At 38.3% G+C, this 20,122-nt stretch overlaps 1 protein-coding gene across 1 annotated transcript in view; it reads right to left on the minus strand.

Moving 5' to 3' along the window:
• The window catches only part of LOC107660582 (collagen alpha-1(XVIII) chain-like), a 96,669-nt gene that overhangs the window by 57,840 nt on the left and 18,707 nt on the right, over window positions 1-20,122 (minus strand). The gene's annotated exons all lie outside the window — the stretch shown is intronic.

Consider the following 20,122-nt stretch of genomic DNA (forward strand, 5'->3'; position numbering starts at 1 on the left):
TGTGTGTGTGTGTGTGTGTGTGTGTGTGTGTGTGTGTGTGTGTGTGTTTGTAATAATAATTATTATTAATAATTTTTTATATTATTATTAGTACCAAAAAAATCATAAGATATAAAACCAATATATATGAATTTAATACACACTAACTTATGATAGGAAATAAGACAAACGCAAAATTTCTTAAATGAGCACTTAATTTACACAAGATTTACTCGCACCAAAAAATAAAGAAAGAAACTAAAAACTGCATGCATCAACTAAAAAATTGGAGTATAAACTATTTTCACTCAGAAATTGCTTGTTAATTCCACAATTAAAAGGCTATTAACTGAATTATGAAATTTTGAAGTAAAAAGATTGAAATACTATGCTTGTAAAAAGTATTCCAATAATCTTTACTTGCAAATTCTAAAAATACTTTCTTACAGTGTAAAGTCTGTTGATAATCTCAAAATGGCCAAACACTAACTAATCTGTCTGACCAATATATTGGTTTATTAATATGACAAAAGAAAAGAGAAGTTATGAGGTGAAACTCTAACTCTTGTGACCAAGCAGTGGCCTCTGTCCTGCCCTCCTTCATTTACAACAATGGCTTTACTGACCTCCACACAGAAACCCATACCTGTCAGTCTTTAAAATGCCCATCAATCTGTTTCCTGAAAAGAGAGCCCTCTGCTGTCCTAAAGCTCTATTGAAAGCCACCAGGGGATGGGGATGCTTGTAGACAACAGATGTTTGTTGAGCAAGGTCTTTGAAAATCTGGATTTTTGAGGCAGAAGACAGCAAAGCAGAATTTGGGAAGCTAGCAGAAATGGACAGACAATAGTATGTAGTAACTTCCCACAAAGTCTATGAGTAATGGCCACTAACTAAAACAATACACTTACATAATGCAAAAAAAAAAGAACTCAAAGTGACTTGCAAACAAATAAAAAAGGACAAGTTTTGGAACAAACAAGTTATATAACTGAACATATTTCAGCAGTCTGCTGGGTCATTCATGCAGACAGAACTATGACAAAACCACCAAAAGGACACATAAGCAGTCAGTGGGACGAAGGAAGTCGACCAGTGACACATTTTATCACTGTATAATGTAGCGTGGCAACAGCTGCCATCATCACGTCATTGACAGTGAGGAAAAAAACTAATGTTAACTGCAAAATAATAATAATAATAAAATGCGACTAAAAATACAAGCATGCATGGTTACAACAGCAAAATAAATAAAAGCAAGGATAAATAATTTCCAATGTCTTTTGTTGTTGAAGTCAAAATCCATACATTTGTTTAAGCTCTAAGTTATTTTTTGCTGAAAATTCATTTAACAAAAGAAGCAAGCAAAATTAGACAGATGCCAACATAGACATGTTGTATGATATGCCATGTTACAAAAGCCTTGAAAAAATGTAATTAAATCGTATTAAATTTGAATAAATTAAAATAAAAGTACATGAATAAACATGGATTTAAATTTTTTTTTAAACGTTTAAAGTTAAGGGTGAGTATGATTTTTTTATTAATACAATTCAGCAAGGATAAATTAAATTGATCAAAAGTTACAGGAAAAGAAAAGACTTAAATTGTTACGAAAGATATCTATTTCAAATAAATGTGGTAATTTGGAACTTTCTATTCAAGCAACAATCTTGAAAAAATGTATAAAGGTGATCTTTACACTAATGAATGTTATGCACAACAACTGTTTTCTACATTGATAACAACGCACCAAATTTGCATATTAGAATGATTTATGAAGCATCATGGGAAAATGTCAAAACAGAAAAATAGATTTTCACAATATTAGTTTTTACTGTATTTTTGATCAAATAAATGCAGCTTTGTGACCATTAGAAACTTTCAAAAACATCAAAAAAAACGTACCAACCCCAAACTTTTAAACGGTAGTGTATTTTTTTTTTTTTACTTTTGCATGATAAAACCATTAGTATTGCATTGGTTTGGCACTTGATCTATTGTTACGGCTTGATCCTGAAGCAAACTTGTCAAGAACTACTACTGTAATGTACGTCTCATGCACATACACCCACCTACTCATGTCAACCCTCTGTCACTCTCACCTCCTCCATGAGGTGGATCACAGACGAAAGAGGGGAAACGGAGGTGGTGACTGGAAAGGATTATCATCTGGAGAAGAGGCCATAATGGGACACGAGCCACCCAACAACATCTGCACACATGCTTGAGTAGAAGGAAACCTACAATAGCATCCTAATTCTGATCTGAACACTACTCTTTTCTTTGACAGAAAACACTACATCCGCTGCATTTATTGGATGCCTCGTAATACTGACAGGATGTGTTTGTTCTTCTGGGAATTTCATGGAATGGATATGTTTATCTGAAAATCATCTGTTGCCTTTGCGTTTACTTCCAGATAAGTAAAGGCTTTAAGAATGAAAGGGTATTCATCTTCAAAAAACATCTCAGGAGAAGGGCAATTCTCCAGACATCTCTGGGGTTTGGGAACAAAGCTCCTTCAATGGACAGCCATCAGGGTGACGAAAAGGTGGAAAATGCCGTCTGCCAGAGGGAGAATAGCTGGGTCCTCCCTGCCCTCCCACCAAAATACTAGAGCAGCTCACAGTGTGAGATCTTTTCAGACCCCAACGCACAGTTGGATAGAGCATGTAGAAACCATGGGATCAACGACGTCCCTTCCCCCTTCTCACTTTTTTCCATTAAGGGACTAAAGCTTTCAAAGACTCAAACATGGCCACTGATAATTAATGCCATAGTATTAGTTCAGTCATGACAACTCTTGGGATAGATTGTAAAATCTTTATTAATGTAAATAGAATGTGCGTATTTTTTGGTCTTGGCAGAATAGATCTGCTGCACTGCTGCTGCAAAACAAGTAGACTTGCTTCTGCTAAATGCTCGGATCATAAAATTAAAAGGAAACATGCTGCTGCTGATATAGAAAGGAAAATGCCCACATAGCAGATCTAGGCAGGTGGTGCTGGGGAGGCAGAGGGCTAAGATGAGTAGGACACTGTCCCAAGAGCAGTATAATTAATAAAATAAAAAAATAATAAAATAAAATAAAATTCAAGTTTGGGGCTGGTAAGGCATTTTATGTTTTGAAATAAATCTCTTATACTCACCTAAGGCAGCACTTATTTAATCAAAAATACAGTCAAATCAAAACTATTGTGAAATATTAATACAAAATAAATATGCTGATTTGGTGCTGGAAAAACATTTCTTATTATTATAAAATGTAAAAAAAAAACTGTTCTTTCATGAACAGAAACTTCAAAAGAACTGCATTTATTTGAAATAGAATTTTTTTGTAACATTATAAATGTCTTAACTGTCACTTTTGATCAACATAATGCATACTTTCTGAATAAATGTATTAATTTCTTTCAAAAACATTCTGACTGACCCCAAAGTTTTGAACGGTAGTGTACATAAGAAAGGATGGCAGACGCATTTAGACCTCCCTGACAGTTCACAATGCCTTTGATTATGAGCCAAATGGTAAAATGTAGGAAGTTTATCAGTTCCTCTTTTAACAGAATATTTGGGCATTTCAGTGAGTGCAAGAAGCTTTTAATCAAGTGGAAATGAGGCGGCCCAAGAGCAAGCGCTTTGTCAACATTGCTCCATCACCTGTGCTGGTCCCACAGGACCCACATGTCTGCACGAGACTACAGCTTGTAACCTTTATTTATCCAGACCCTCACTTTGTTAAAACTTAACAGCATGAAGTAAAGACATTATGTCTGTCTACTCTTTCATGTCAAGCCATTTCCTTTGTGTCACTCAACAAACCCTTATTTAAATACATTTAAATTTGGTTTAACAGCATCTCGTTTGACATGACTTTGTCGTTTTGTTGTACATCTGCCCTCATAATTTGGGCTCATTTAACAGTTCTGCTCAAATAAAAAAATCTTTAGTGTCCTTGATTTTGTTACTACTTAAAATGCCACAGGAAATAAATGGTAAAATAAAAACCTAGGCATATAAGCTTGGTCTTAAAACTTAAAGACAGGAAGAATGTTTTTTTGCACATGAGGAATTAAGGGAGCAGCTACTGATGTGTTAAGACATGACTTTACATAAGCTGACACCAGCAGAATTGGCAAGAGTTAAAGTTTGGCTCATCAGTTTATCAGACTGATTTTTCCCTTTGATTCATAAAAAACAAGTCACTGTATTCTAGCCAGCTTAATTTTTGTCTGAACGAAAAAAAAAAAAATGTTTTCGCCTAAAAATGCAGACTGGCAGAGGTAGGATACTATTGCTGAGGGGCAGATTCATGTCTGTTTTTTGTTGAAATTGCAATTTTAGCAGCGATTACACTAAAAAAGTGCTAAAAGCCCTCTCATAACTCCCTACAGTGCATGTTATTGAGGTTAATGACATAGACACAAGTCAGTGACTCAGGACTTAAAGAAATGAGTCACAGCATCATGTCTGATTTTTCCCTTCACACACTCATGGGAAACTCCTACACGTGTTAATACAACCATGACAAACTCTCAAGTATTTTGCATGTAAGGCCCACAACCATGTTTATATTCTTGAGTGCAGCTTTCTATGCAGTTTATTTAATAGTTCTTACCTTCCCATTTAATTTTCCAAGAAAGAATCTGTCTTGCTTATTTCCTTTTTGTGATCTATTAAGTATCACGTAGGTATGTGCCTGCAAAGCTTCCACAGCAGTGCTTGTGACCAGAGTTTTCATAGCAGGGGGCCACTGGGTCATTTCAGTTGTGGCCCACCGACCATCGCTGCCTAGTAATCCTCGAACAAGACTCAACAGTCATTCAGCCTGAACATCAAAAGCCCCCTTGCTAGTGCAACATTCAAGAGCACTTTTCCACAGGTCTGTCTGTGAAACAGAGCCCTTATTGCGCTTCCTTCAACATTTCCATGTGATAAAACAACTTAAATTTGTCTAGATGCTTCTACTTATTCAAAACTGAATTTATGATAAAGCCCTATTGACTGAAATTACTAGGGCTTTGTATTAAAGAATGGATTTGCTGTTATAATGCAAGACAAAAAAGTAGTTTGAGCTAAAGCTCTAGATTATTAAACAGTGTGCCAAAACCTATTGAGCTGCCTTATATGACAGTAAAAATATAACTGTACAATTATACAGTATAATTACACTTCTTATCATAATCACAGCATTATAAGCATTATTAATGTACCTCTGCACTTTTTATAGTAAAAATTAATCACAATTGCATGTACCTTTAGTACAGAAGGCAATCCCAAGATGCATTGTAAAATATTATTATTATTATTATTAATTAAAAAGCACTAATAATTATTTTTTAATTACAATACACAATTTACAACAACAATAACAACAACAACAACAATAATAATAATAGGTCATTATTCAACACCAAAAAATTATAGATAGAAATTATTTTATACCTAAAAGTTTTTTTAATTATTTAATCACACAAAATTAATTTAAAAACAATTCCTAAAATTATTAATAAAAAGTACTGATAAAAATGTTACATTAATGAATTAATTGAATAATCAATAGAAAACATTAATGAATGAATGAATGAATTAATTAATTAATTAATTTTACTCAATATTTGTGTGCTGTATTTTCATACTTGGATACGACATGCTAAACTCTATATAAATCAAATAAGAATCAAGTCATCTGTGTGCCTCATGTGAGGAGATATACTTCTGTGAGTTGCTGCCTTCAACACTGAGGGAATCCTGACGAAATGGATTTTAAAAGAAAATATTCTAGGAAATAGATTTAAAGACATTACAATGTATTAAATATGTAGGCAGTAGACAGCAAAGCTCACTAGGTGTTTGAAACAGAGCCACTAAGTGCCAAGGTACTGTGACAGTAGATCCAGCTGTGCTTATCTAAAAAGACAAAAAACTGACAGGATGTCCTAAAATGTTAAGTGTATATTGACATTTTAGAAAGAAATAAAAGAGGGATTAGCCAAACTCACTGCCCTGTCCTGTTGTCACATGACCCTGAACTTCAGCTGTCTCTTAGCCCACAGGCTGACTCACATTCCCTGGGGAAACAGCCTGAGTAAACCAACCTTCCCTCAGGACGCAATAAATGCTTTCCCTCCTCTATACTTCCCTGTATCCGACGCGTGCTGGAAGCATTCGAGAGCTTTTTTCCAGATCTGAGGGTTAATGTGTTTACTCATCAGAGCAAGAGTGAAAAAAATGGAGAGATAGAGTTTTGAAGAACACCCATTATTCTAACCATTAACACACAACGTGAGCCTTGATGTGTCTGGAGGGGAAAGAGCTTATGAGAATAGAATTAATGAGCAGGATCAGAGAGCTGCTTTGAAACACCGCACTCCTGATGAGTGCCGAGCAAACAGACAAAGAGGAAATCTGGAGGGCCCACGTACAGTCTGCTAACCTGATGTGACAGGCAGACATCTCTAACCGCTTAAAGAGGTTAGACAGAGGAAGCTACTCCTGGAGAGACGGAAAGAAACTAAATTCTGGCAAAGAAGATCCTCAAACATCCACTGCCTCTGCCCTTCCTAGACTCTCTTTCCTCTTATTCAACCCCAAAGGCCCCCTGTGGAGAATACATTCCAACTTAATTATCCCACTGGAACAAAAGAGCCATGCCAAACAAAAAAAGAGAGAGAAAGTGCGAGAAAACGAACAAGAGTTCAAATCATATTGAAGCTAGGCATTATTTACAGACCAAAGAGCCAAAAAAGAAAAGGACAGACATGAGAACGCATCAAAGCTTCCTGTTTAGAAACATTCCCTGATTCGTAATAACTCATGTTTTGCAGTAAACAAACTGTTTCCTTGTTTGGCAGCAGACAATATCATACAAATTCACACACAAAGAAAAAGAAACTTTAGTTTGATGATCTCAGTAAAGAAAAAACCCTTGTAAGACTTCCTAGTTCCTTAGTTTTACTATGCCTCTAAAGATAAAACAATACCATCTGGTAGATCGCTACACCAGCAGATAGATAAAAAGAAAATATCAAGCTCTTCCTGTTCGTAGGTTTAGAAAAACTGATTTCCCAGGCTATTTGGCTTGGCATTCGCCAGCAGACCACTCCTACAGTCAAGCGTGACTATAAAAACTGTGTGTGTTCAAATTCTTCAATGTGTGGGCCTTAGGCTAAGCTGTTGAAAATTTGGTGGTGTTCTCTTAAGATGAAAAGCACTACTTAAAATAAGTGCTTGGGTATAATTGCTTACAATTAAAATCTTAAGAACAATTACTTCATTCAGCTTTATTCAATGAATGTTCAAGGAGTACAAAATATTAACTGAAAAGGAACGTGTGTCAAGATAAAGTCTGAATGCCATGTGGTTGCTAGGGTGTTGCTAGGTGGTTGCTATGATGTTACTGAGTGATCTTTAAGGTGTTCCAAGTTGCTAGACAGTTGCTAGGGTGTTCTTGGTGGTTGTTAGAGCATTGCAAAGTTGTTTCTAAAGTTTTTTTCTCTAATTGTTGCCAAGCAATAGCTGGGTGGTTGCTAGGGAGTTGCTAAGGTTTTCAAATAGGTTCTTAGGAAGTTTATAAAGTGTTGCTAAGTGGTTTCTAAGGTGTTTCAAGGTGTTTTCTAGCTAGGGAACTGCAAGTCTTTGAGAGAAATTTGAAAGCCATGTAGTTGCTAGAGTGTTGCTAGGTGGTTGCTAAAGTGTTACCGAGTGATCTTTAAGGTGTTCCAAGTTGCTAGAGAGGGAACTACAAGTAAGAAAGAAATTTGAAAGCCAATGTGGTTGCTAGATGATTGATAGGTGTTCTGAGTGGTTGCTATGGTGTTGCTAAGCAATCTTTAGGTGTTCCAAGTCAGTTGCTAGGGTGTTGTGGGTGGTTGCTAGGGCATTATTAAACTGTTGCTAAAATGTTTTTTCTAGTAGTTGCCAAGCAGCGACTGGGTCGTTGCTAGGGAGTTGCTAAGGTTTCCAAAGTGGCTCTTAGAATGTTGCTAAGGTGTTGCTAAGTGGTTTCTATGGTGTTTCAAGAAGTTGCTAGGGATATTGCAAATAGTTGAGAGAACGTTTAAAAGTTATGTGTTTGCTAGATGATTGACAGGTGTTGCTAAGCAATCTCTAAGGTGTTTTCCTAGTACTTGCCATGCAGGCACTGGGTGATTGATAAGGAGTTGCTAAAACGTCTTCCTAGTAGTTGCCAAGCAGTGACTGGGTGGTTGCTAGGGAGTTGCTAAGGATTTAATAGTGCTTCTTAGGAAGTTGATAAGGTGTTGCTAAGTTGTTTCTATTGTGTTTCAAGACTTTGCTAAGGATATCGCAAGTGGTTGAGAGGATGCAGCAGGTTTTCTAATTTTAAAGCACACAAAAGTGACTTAATGGGATTCTACCTGATCACGCATCCTGACTGTGAGCATGCTTTAGAGAGTCAGTCTGGTGCTGAGGTAAGAGAGAGACTCATTGTCCACTGCCACATTCCTGACGTTGTCTGCGCTTTACTAAGGAGACCCTGTGGGGTGGGCAGTGGCCTCTCACGGTGACCTTTGCTGGAGCTTCAGCCACTATACTCAGCAGCATTTAAGAGCAGTGGTGGGGAGCAGAGATGAATCAGCAGGAAGATAAAGGGACTTGTTCAACATGAGAATGGACAGAAATCAGGCCCCTGTATGACAGGCCCCCCACAGCAAAGGGGATTTATCAAAGGTAATGGGTAGCTGGCTTTCTCTCTCTCTCTTTCTTTCCACCTCTTTGTGTCCTTCTTTTCAAACAATGCATCTTTCATAAAGGGATAAATAAAACAAAAGCAACAACCGCAGGGTACACAAGAGACAATTTGTAACAGGGACTTTAGAAGCCATAATTTAATTAGGGCACAAAGCAACAGGAAAATGCTTAAACACTCTCACCGCAGTTCAGACAGGCCAGTCACTTAGACGTTTACAACAACAAAATATTTCTGAGATACAGATAATTTTTTTTACAGATAATAACAGACACACCAGTATACAAAGTACAAAGATAAATATCAAATGCATAGATGTGCAAGGGATTTGGGGATTTTTTTCTCTTCTGTGTGTTTTAGCTTGCTGTTCCTCTTGGCTTTCATTCTAAAATGTTTTTGCATTGTCTTGTCAATGCTTTGTTCCATTAACCGATGCTGATTGATGTGCATGCCCTGATTAATCATTACTTCTAGAGAATTTATACCCATTTATTTGCTTCTTTTTACTCTCAGATCACTCTCAGAGCAAATACATATCAAAATCTCTCAAGATGTTGTCAAAGACTAAAAAATATTGAATAAACCTTTTTCCCCAACATATCATAAGATTTGTAACCTCTCAATGTTATATACTTGCTCTGAAATGGTGTAATGTGGGGTTTGGGTTTGGGTTTTGTTTGGGCGTCTGGAGCCGCCCTTAGAGGGGGGGATATGTAATGTGGGGTTTGGGTTTTGTTTCTTGTTCATGTTTTCATGTCTTTTATTTTGTAGTTTAGTCATGCTCCCTGTTTGTGTCATGCTTCCCTTGCCCTCATGTATTCATGCCATTGGTTCTCTTGTTCATTGTGTCATGTCCTGATTGGTTGTCTAGGTCATGTGTCTTGTTTCCCCAAGCTGGCCGCCACGCCTGAGTCCCCGGCCAAGCTGGCCGCCACGCCTGAGTCCCCGGCCAAGATGGCCGCCACGCCTGAGTCCCCGGCCAAGATGGCCGCCACGCCTGAGTCCCCGGCCAAGATGGCCGCCACGCCTGAGTCCCCGGCCAAGATGGCCGCCACGCCTGAGTCCCCGGCCAAGATGGCCGCCACGCCTGAGTCCCCGGCCAAGATGGCCGCCACGCCTGAGTCCCCGGCCAAGATGGCCGCCACGCCTGAGTCCCCGGCCAAGATGGCCGCCACGCCTGAGTCCCCGGCCAAGATGGCCGCCACGCCTGAGTCCCCGGCCAAGATGGCCGCCACGCCTGAGTCCCCGGCCAAGATGGCCCTTAGAGGGGGGGGTATGTAATGTGGGGTTTGGGTTTTGTTTCTTGTTCATGTTTTCATGTCTTTTATTTTGTAATTTAGTCATGCTCCCTGTTTGTGTCATGCTTCCCTTGCCCTCATGTATTCATGCCATTGGTTCTCTTGTTCATTGTGTCATGTTCTGATTGGTTGTCTAGGTCATGTGTCTTGTTTCCCATTTGTTTGTTCATGTCATGTGACCCTCTTTGTTTGATACAAATAGCCCTCATGTTGCCACTGTCTCTCGTCGTGTATTGAAGTTGTAACCCGCTGTCGGTGAGTCTAGTCTGTTCATGCCAAGTCAAGTCTGTTCATGTCAAGTCAAGTCACGGATTATTGTTTCTAGTCTTCGTCTGTTTGGATCATGTTTGGATGTTTGGATCACTGTAAATAAACTGCACTTGGGTTCTTCACTACGCTCGCCTTCAGTGGACTGAATTCGTTACAAATGGCTTATAATTTTTTTTATAATTAGAAATTCAATGCACAATGCAAAAATTAAAGATTTTTTAATATGGATCATTTAACAAAAAGTAAAGAACAGTGATATTTACCAACTTTAACTAAATAGCTGTAACTAACTAATATGTGAAAATTGCCATCTAAAGACTCAAGTAACAGAATCAGAGTTTTGAATCAGTTTTGAACTGACTTATTCCAATTATTCCAATGCCATCTTTGTTACTAACGTTGAATAAGATACACAAATAAAACATCTAAAAGTTCTGAAACATCTAAAAATCTATGCAGCATATTAAAATTTTCAAGTGGATTTTCAAAGAATTTTGGTTTTATACTTGCAGCCAATGGAAAATGACATAAAAAAGTGTTTAAAAGTAACATGAAATGCAATGTGATCTAAGGTCACAGAACACAGGATCATTGAGATTTGTGTAATCTAGAAATATACAAAGCTTACTTCTTCCCAAGCATGTTTCCAAAACTAATTGCATTTACTCCAGCTTGTAAACAAATTACACTTTTGCTCAAGTTTGTTTCTGCTTTGGAGGTTAGCTTATGGTTATTCCTAAAAGCTGTGGAAAAACATAAACCCAATAAAAAGTCTGAAAAGCATCCCAAAAACACAGCATTGCTCACTTTGAAGTGCTATCCTGCGACAGAAACATGAAAAGCTGTCAGCTCCAAATCCAATTAGATTAATTTCCTTCACAAGATACCAGTCTTGGTGACGCCTGAGGTATACAACACTACCTAATGGGGAAAGTTGCCTCTAGGTAGTGAAATCATGGCCATCGAGACATTTTGGCTGCTTCTATGTAGTTGAGAGGTCGGCTAAATAAGTTCCAATGTTACTGTCCAAAAGTCTGTTTAGCAAAGATCAGGTGTATTGAATGACATTGTGTAACTGAATAGCGCTGTAAGAGCAGGCAGACTGGTGAACAGAATGCCTGGCAGGAATGCGGGCAGATACCGCTGTTGGGTTGAGGGGAGCTACACCTGACAGGATTTTAAGAGTCTCTCATTTCCCTCCACTGTCAGGTCAACACTTATCTTTCTGCGCTCCTGAGAAAGTCCCACCACAAATCTACAAGACTCCTCTGACTTTAACAAGGAATAATTTGTCGCTGCTATGCTTCTAACCTCATTGTGAATGATTCATCTGAACTCTTGGAAGACGGCCAGCTCACATCCATTGAAATGTTCCTACTGTGGCTTCCTGGCAGCCCAGACACATTTCACAGAGTTCTGGCTGGCAGACGTAAAGTCCATGTATTTTGAAGGAGTAATCCCTAACATTTGCCATCTCGCAAAAGACTGTATCAAATCAGATTAAACCGATCCTGACAAGACTCTGGTAGCAAAACAAATGCACAAACAATGTTTTTATGGCAATTACGGTGCCCAGACTGACACTTAAAATGTCTCGAGCAGCGTTCTTTGTTCATTCAGATTATTTGCTTTCTCTTGACCAGAGGTTTCACATAATCATGAATTAATGTCAAACTTAATTCAGTCTGAGGGTCAGGACTTAAATTAATCTTTTACATAATGTCCTAGAAACAGGTACTCACGCCATGGATTTTCAGTGAGGTTACTGAGTTCACATCTATTCCACAATACTTAGTGTCTTAAAGGCTCCTAGGCTTATGCTATCATAATGATTAAAAGTCATTAATGTCACAGCATAACCAGTTTTTAAGTATTTGATTACTGAACCGACACAGTAAAGGCATCCATTAGAGAATATGTCTTTAAAAAATATATTTTTTAACCCCATTGGCAAGTTTATGCTTAAAACAGTAGAAAACTATTTGCTAATAGAGTAAGATAGATGAACTTCATTTTTCTGAGTTCAGTACAGTAAAATTTTTCAAAAAGTCAAAATGATGTTTTGTGGTGTTGCACAAATGCTATTACAGTGGGTACGGAAAGTATTCAGACCCCCTTCAATTTTTCACTCTTTGTTATATTGCAGCCATTTGCTAAAATCATTTAAGTTAATTTTTTTTCCTCATTAATGTACACACAGCACCCCATATTGACAGAAAAACACAGAATCGTTGACATTTTTGCAGATTTATTAAAAAAGAAAAACTGAAATATCATATGGTCAATTTAAGGGGGTCTGAATACTTTCCGTACCCACTGTATATTTCTTTAATTAGATATTTGACATGTTTTTAAAGTGAATCAAACGATGGAAAAAAACGTCTCTAGGTTACGTATGTAACCATGGTTCCCCGAGGGAACGAGACGCTGCGTCGAAGTCGCTTTGGGACACATACACAGAGCGCTACTGAAGAGCAGAAGCTGGTTTGCGCTCTGCCGGATGCGCTTTTATATTTTCTGGTGCTTACGTCACCCCGCTCGTGACGTCTCGCTACTCCATTGGACTGATTTGACACGTGCTTCAGAATGCGCTCACGCAAGGGCGTTCCCAAAGCGACTTCGCCGCAGCTCGAGTTCCTGAAGGGGAAGCATAAATGTATATTTTACCTACTTGGTTTTTGTTTTGTTTTGTTTGCTCCACAATCAGAGAATGCTTTTAGAGCACATGAAAGTGCAATAATAACATAAAAATGCAGAGGGTAGTACAAATTATGCCAAATTTCAAGACTGAGCAGAGGATGTAGATCAAAGATTTAAGCATGTAGTGACATGCGTTTTTTCCTCTGCTCTATGAACATACTGCCTGTTAATATATAAAAATACCCAAGGAAATTAGAGGCAACATCAGATCCAAGACATGAATCAAAGATATTAGAGCTCGCTTTCAAAGACTAGTAAACTGCCTTGCAACCTACGGTCTACTGAAATTGATCATTTTGCAATGCATTGTGGGATTGCATTCTCCAGGAAGGATACATATGGTATTTTAGAAGGCAGTATAATTATCTAGCAGTGCAACACCTATATTACCATCGAGAAACTGCAAAAGGAAATGCATATTTGTTACTTGGGAATGAAAAATGTGTGTTTGGTGCAGCACAGATTATCTCTTGAGCTTTTTAACTGAGTGGAGCTCAGCTGATCCTCTAGGAGACGCAAACAAAACTGCTATTGTCACTTTCAGGGCTGCACTTAATACACCTAATCCCTGGCACCTGACAAGGTGAGGCCATACAGCAATGCCGCCACAGAATTCTACTGACGAGAGGAAAGATTTTAAGCTTTTGTTTCAATGGTAAACGTCAATTGAACGGGGCTTAATAAGTCTTTGACATGAATGTACCTGAACACTGCTCGTATGGCGAGACACTGAAACCAGTGTCTTCACATGCACCAGCAGCACATGCTCTGTGACTGAAACCAGTGAGTCAAATTAATGACTCTTATAGGGATATGCCGGTATCAAATTTTCATGTTGCGATTAATTGTTATGAACTGATTTCTAATGAATCTGTAAAAAAGACTCACAAATCAGCTTCTCAAGTCAGTTCACTTAAAGGGATAGTTCACCCAAAAATTACAAATATTTTTTTTCTGTTGAGCACAAAAGAAGATATTTTGAAGAATGTGGGTAACCAAACAGGTGATGGTAGCCACTGACTTACATAAGGGCCTTTCGCATCGCGGGAACCTTTCCATAGTACCTGAATTAATTGTGGAACTACCCACTTTTTGGCGTGTTCGCACCGCAGGAAGTAGGAACGGTTTTAGTTCTAGGAACTCCGTTTGGAGGAACTAAATTAGCTCCTACTTCAGAGTAGGGTCTAAAACAGTTCTATAGGAACTATCAGTGACGTAAGTGTATGCTGATTGGCCAAACGCACGCGAAACACCGGCCACCCGGCATTTTTAAAAAGCCATGTAAACATATTTACTCCACGAACATTGAAAACAGCGATAACGGCATTTACCTGTTGTCTGCAGTGTTGTGTTCTTTTCTCAGCTTCGATGATATGTAACACTGCAAGTTGTCATAAAAAATTAGTCTCTTAGCCCAACTTTTTGCTCTTGAAATCGCGTAAATCGTGCTTTTACATTTCCATCTCCATTATAAAAAGACATCGCTGTCGGCCACTTCAGAGTTTCTGCTGCCGGTGCGAATGCAACCAGGAAAACGGCCCGAGGGAGAAATTGGTTCTCTAGGAACTACCCTGCTGGCTAGTTCCTAGAACTAAGTTCCTAGAACTACGTGGTGCGAAAGCCACTATAGTATTGAAAAAAATACTATGGAAGTCCATAGCTTTCATCAACATGGTTACCCACATTCTTTAAAATATCTTCCTTTGTGTTGAGCCAAAGAAGGAATTCATACAGGTTTGGAACAACTTGAGGGTGAGTAAATGATGACAGAATTTTCATTTTTGAGTGAACTATCCCTTAAATCACCAAACTCCATCTAAATTAACAAAGAACTTCTACGGTTTTAAGCTTATGAGACTTACATCACTTCAGCTTAGACTTTGGATTTCTTGGCAAAAACTCTCATGGATCAAGCAAAAATCTCAAACCTAAAATGATCTTCTAAACCCAATGAACCTGTACAACATGGAATCTGTTGCTGTTTCTTGGTGTTGCTTCATTTTAAGATCTCTAGAGTCTGTCAGTGCCTGTTCACATTCCAGTAAGTAGTCATATCTAATGAAATAGGGGCCCACAGCTTCACTTTTCTGTGGGCATCCACTGACACACGAACCAGACATCCAGCATTCTTGGCATTCCCTTGTCAATCAGTGAGTAAAACTGATTTGACTTTTATCACCACAACATTGTAATGATAGAGCCAAACATTAACAACCATATCGAGGTATATCGCAAAGCAATTAACTTTTTCCATATGGTGATGTTAACATAACTTGTGATATAGGATGAATAACAAATTGTTTACTCCATCTACAAGTTATCTAAATGATGTGGTCTGAAAAAGGTATGCAGCTAACATTTGTGTGTGTTTTTTTAGGTTTGCTATGGATTAGTCAATAGCATTACCACAAATTTGGGACACAGCCCAAAGTGTCTTAAATGTCAGATCCTCCATTTTGATTTATGATCAAAACAGAAATATAAAAAAAGGCTACTGCGCAATATAACTAATTTCCATGCAATATACTGTAAATAAGGTGTCTTCACTACAGAGAAGGTGAGAACATAGAAAACGCACATTTTTAGACTGAGCGATTGCTCTTATTTAGGGTGGTCTCCAAGTTGTGAAGAAAACGCTGCATCCATAATCATGATTCGGAGTCGTTTAATCTTCACACCTTTGGTGTGAGCAAAATCTGACTCTTAACTTACTTACTTAGAGGGTCCCAAAGCCACAGTGTGAGAACTCCCATGTAATGACAAGCTTTTAGTTAGAGGCACAGCATACAAATTATAAAACTCTCTTTGTTGTTTATTATCAGAGATGAATAAGTTTAGTCTTTAAATGATCACTGTCTGTAATTTTCACTTCCAATAATCAGGCCGACAACCTCAAATAAGGCCAAGCCTATTTATTAACAATTTAGATAAGATCCCACTGTTTAGATGCTAATTTCTTTTGAAAACAGAGACTATGGCCCTGTTTATACTTGGTATTAACATCAGTCTCAGTGATTCCCTTACAAGCAGTCAGACAGTCACCGAATGCGTAACTACAATTATCACTTACTATGTCAATGTCACTTTATTTTGATATAGAACAAATTATTTGTCTATTCACAGAGTTTTCAAACTTTTTGATGTGAAGGACCACCTAATATGATGTGATGGACCAACATTCATGATCCAATTTTACTGTGTGAGGAAAAAGAGTGATATTAAACAAAACACTTTAAATATTGAATAATTTTTGCAGAACTGTTAAATCGATAGCTATCAACAGAACAAAATAAATCACAATTAATCTTATAATCAGGGGTGCACATAAGTGGTCCGCAGGTCCGCATACGTGACCAAAATAAAAAATGCGCTGTATAAATAAGTTCTGACAGCGCGTTTGTGTACCGACATGGATGACAGCTGTTAATGCACAATTACCATTTAGATCGACAAACTGTACTGTATAAGATTTCTATTCAAATTGAAAGCACAAATCTAGGCTACCCACTGCCGTTTTCAAAGCACAATGCAAAACTGTGAAATTTCATCAAGCGGCAACCTCCCGCTCTTTTATTCACACGGAAGTGAATAAAACTGCAACCGCCTCTTTGCCCATTTTTGATTATCCGGGAGTGACGCGCGGTGACGCACTGCCAAGATGGCGACAGGCCGGCTTCGCCCACTTAGAGCTTCAAAAACGCTCTTCAGAAACCTACGAGTGACGTCACGGACACTACGTCCATTGTTTTTTAAAGGCCCTGTCCACACAAACGCGGTTATTTTTAAAGGGGTCATATGATGCGATTTCAAGTTTTCCTTTCTCTTTGGAGTTCCCTCTTTTGAAGATCTCTAAAGTTGCAAAGACTAAAGTCTCAAACCCAAAGAGATATTCTTTATAGAAGTTAAGACTCGTCCATGCCCTCCTAAAATGCTTCGTTCAAACACGCACCCACATATCTATGTCACGATGTGGGAAGATTTACATAACGCCGCCCAAATGTTCACGCAAAGAAAGAAGGCGTAACTTTATTGTTTATTGTATGTAACTTTAACACCGTCGCCGCCATGTCGTAGAGACGCTGTGTTTCGTTGCGAAAGCAAAAATACTTTGTTTGGCCTTCCAAAAGAGGACACGAATAGAAATCAGAGGTTAAGTTGTATTTACAACACTGTTCCAGAACAGTTCAACCCAAATATTCAGATGTGTCCAGCGCATTTTATGGAGGACTGTTTCCTGATCCTGGTAGAGTAGACTACAATGCCGGCAAACGTGTAGTGTATTCCAGGGATTAAGCGTCATTTCATAGACTGATTAATGCTGCTTAGTGGTGGCATAAATAAATTTACACAGCATTTGCACCTTTATACAATACTTTGATATTAGGGGGTGAGGTGGGTCAAAGCAGGCATAATTTAGTCTGGCTTTTAATGTGGCATTGCATCTTCACATAGAATTTTGAGCAGGCACAGAGCAGCTTTAACTTGTCTGTAACAAAAGACACCTTATGATGCATTTTTGAAGGTGAACTACTCGGCCGTGAATTAGTTGGCACACCATGCTGATGATCAGCATTGGCCAAACTTGGGCCATCGCTGAATGTCTGTCAAGCTCAGGCCTTGTCCACACGAATGTGGTTATTTTTAAAACCGCAGCTTTTTCTACACGGTTTGGCCGTTTGTCCACACGCAAACGCAGCACCAGGTCCCTGAAACGGAACATTTTTGAAAACGCCTGCCAGGGTGAAGATTTTCAAAAACTCCGGTTGCAGTGTTATCGTGAAGACAGCTTTGGCTTGTGATGTCGGAGCCTGCACTGTTATCCACGCCTACTGGAAACTTTTTCAGGCTTCTGATTGGCCAACATGGCTTTACGGTTGAGATTATATCGCCACCTGTTGGTTTGGCATGCTCTTGACAGTGCTTCATAGCATGCGTTTGCGTTTTCATGTGGACGTAGATTTTTTTTTAAACGGAAGAAGGAAAAACTCCGTTTATAAAAATACCTGTGTACGTGTGGACATGGCCTCAGTTTCGTGGTATGTTCCACACCACTGACTCTAGTCACACCTCTATGACGTTGTAGCAGATTGAGCATGTTGAACCGATGTCGGATAGAATGAGAAGAAAAATGAAAGCAACAAAAGCAAGCAAACAACACACAGATGGCTGTCCCAAATTTAAATCCCCATCTTACCTGAGCATTCAATATGATCAGTGTATGATTCAGTTTTGATTTGATTCCACCGTGGAGACAAACAGGGGAGAAAAAGGAAAACCAAAAGACTGTTCAAAAACGAAAACAAAACACGAGAGAAGGAGCGTCGCTTACTGTTGTGGTCAGTCGTTCTGTCACGGTTCACACAAACGAGGAACACGGGGACGAAGGAGCGAGGAGACACGGAGTAGAATAAATCAAAAGGGTTTTATTAACAAAGGCTGGGGATCACAGGACTCGACACATCAGGATGACAGGATGACGTTCAACGACTGACAAAGAGCAAGAATTAGAACACACTTTAAATACACAGGAACTGATGAGGGGAAGACAAGGGACACCTGGAACTAATGACAATTAACATTGGAAACACCTGGGAACAATGAATTCAAAACACGAGACAGAGAAACTGGATGACGGAGCACATAGGGAGCAAAGACACACACAAAACCTGGCCCAGAGTCTGACAACGCTCTTCAATCGGCAGCGCTAAACCCAGAAGCGCATATACTAACTTTCCGACAACCCGCCAAAATATTTTAAGGTTGCTGATTTTAAGGTTGAAAATTAAGAAAATTCATAAAAAAAGAAGAAGTAAATATTAGCATTTTATTTTTAGGTTTATTATAAAATAACTGTATCTGTATTTAATACTCACTTTTTTATTTTAAAATATAATAGTATTATCACACTTTATTATTTTGTTTATTATTTTATTTTAAAAAAAACTAACAAAATAAAGTGCAATAATATTATCATTATTATTAATTTATTTTTTATAGTTATATTTAATCGGTCACACTGTGCAGTGTGAGGACCAAACCAAATCTCCATGTTCTCTTATGAGAACCACGCTGAAAAACTTATGTGCACCCCTGCTTATATTCCAGATTATGCTTCAATATTTTTTAATTTATGATTTTTTGTTTTTTTTTTTCGAAAATTTTCCATAAACCCCCTAGAAAACAGTTTGAAAACCCCTGATTGATCGAATTTACAAATTCAACCTCTTGATGAGTGCTATTAAAAGAAAAAAAAAAACATGACATTAAAAAAACTCATGGTAATTATTTCTATCAATAGGCCTACACACTACCTTTGAAAACTGTAGGATTTCTTTAAAGAAATGTAGATTTTATTCAGCAAAGATGGATTGTTACAAAAAAATTTTAATAAATGCTGCAAATTTTTTTACTTATCAAGAATTCTAACAAACAAACATGATTAAGTAATACGTCTTGAGCACCAAAATCTGCATATTAGAATGATTTCTGATTCTGAAGGATCATGTGACACAGAAGACTGAAATGATGACTGCTGAAAATTCAGCTTTGCCAACACAGGAATAAATTACATCTTAATATACATTAAAACATAAAACAATTCTTTGAAATTAGAATAATATTTCACAATATTACAGTTTTTACTGTATTTTTGGCCAAATAAATGCAGCTTTGTTCAGCATAAGAGACATCTTTCAAAATATTACAAAAATCTTACCGACCCCTAACTTACATGCAACATGTCAAGTCATCTTTATTTATGAAAGTGAAAGTGAAGTGACGTGTGGCCAAGTATGGTGACCCATACTTGGAATTTGTGCTCTGCATTTAACCCATCCAAGTGCACACACACAGTAGTGAATACACACCTTGAGCAGTGTGCAGCCATATTGCTGCGGCGCCCGGGGAGCAGTTGGGGGTTTGGTGCTTTGCTCAAGGGTCTTGGGTATTGAGGGTGGAAGAGAGTGCTGGTTATTCACTCCACCCACCGACAATTCCTGCCGGACCTGAGATGCGAACCTGCAACCTTCGGGTTACATGTCCGATTCTCAATCCATTAGGCCACGACTGCCCCCCCAAAGAATACTTTCAGGGGAGAGCGCGAACGCAGTCCCCCACTACCATAAATTATGCAGTCGAGATTCCCACATTTGGGGAATTCGCA

Source organism: Sinocyclocheilus anshuiensis, unplaced genomic scaffold, assembly GCF_001515605.1.
Source record: "Sinocyclocheilus anshuiensis isolate Anshui unplaced genomic scaffold, SAMN03320099.WGS_v1.1 scaffold627, whole genome shotgun sequence".
NCBI lineage: Eukaryota > Metazoa > Chordata > Actinopteri > Cypriniformes > Cyprinidae > Sinocyclocheilus > Sinocyclocheilus anshuiensis.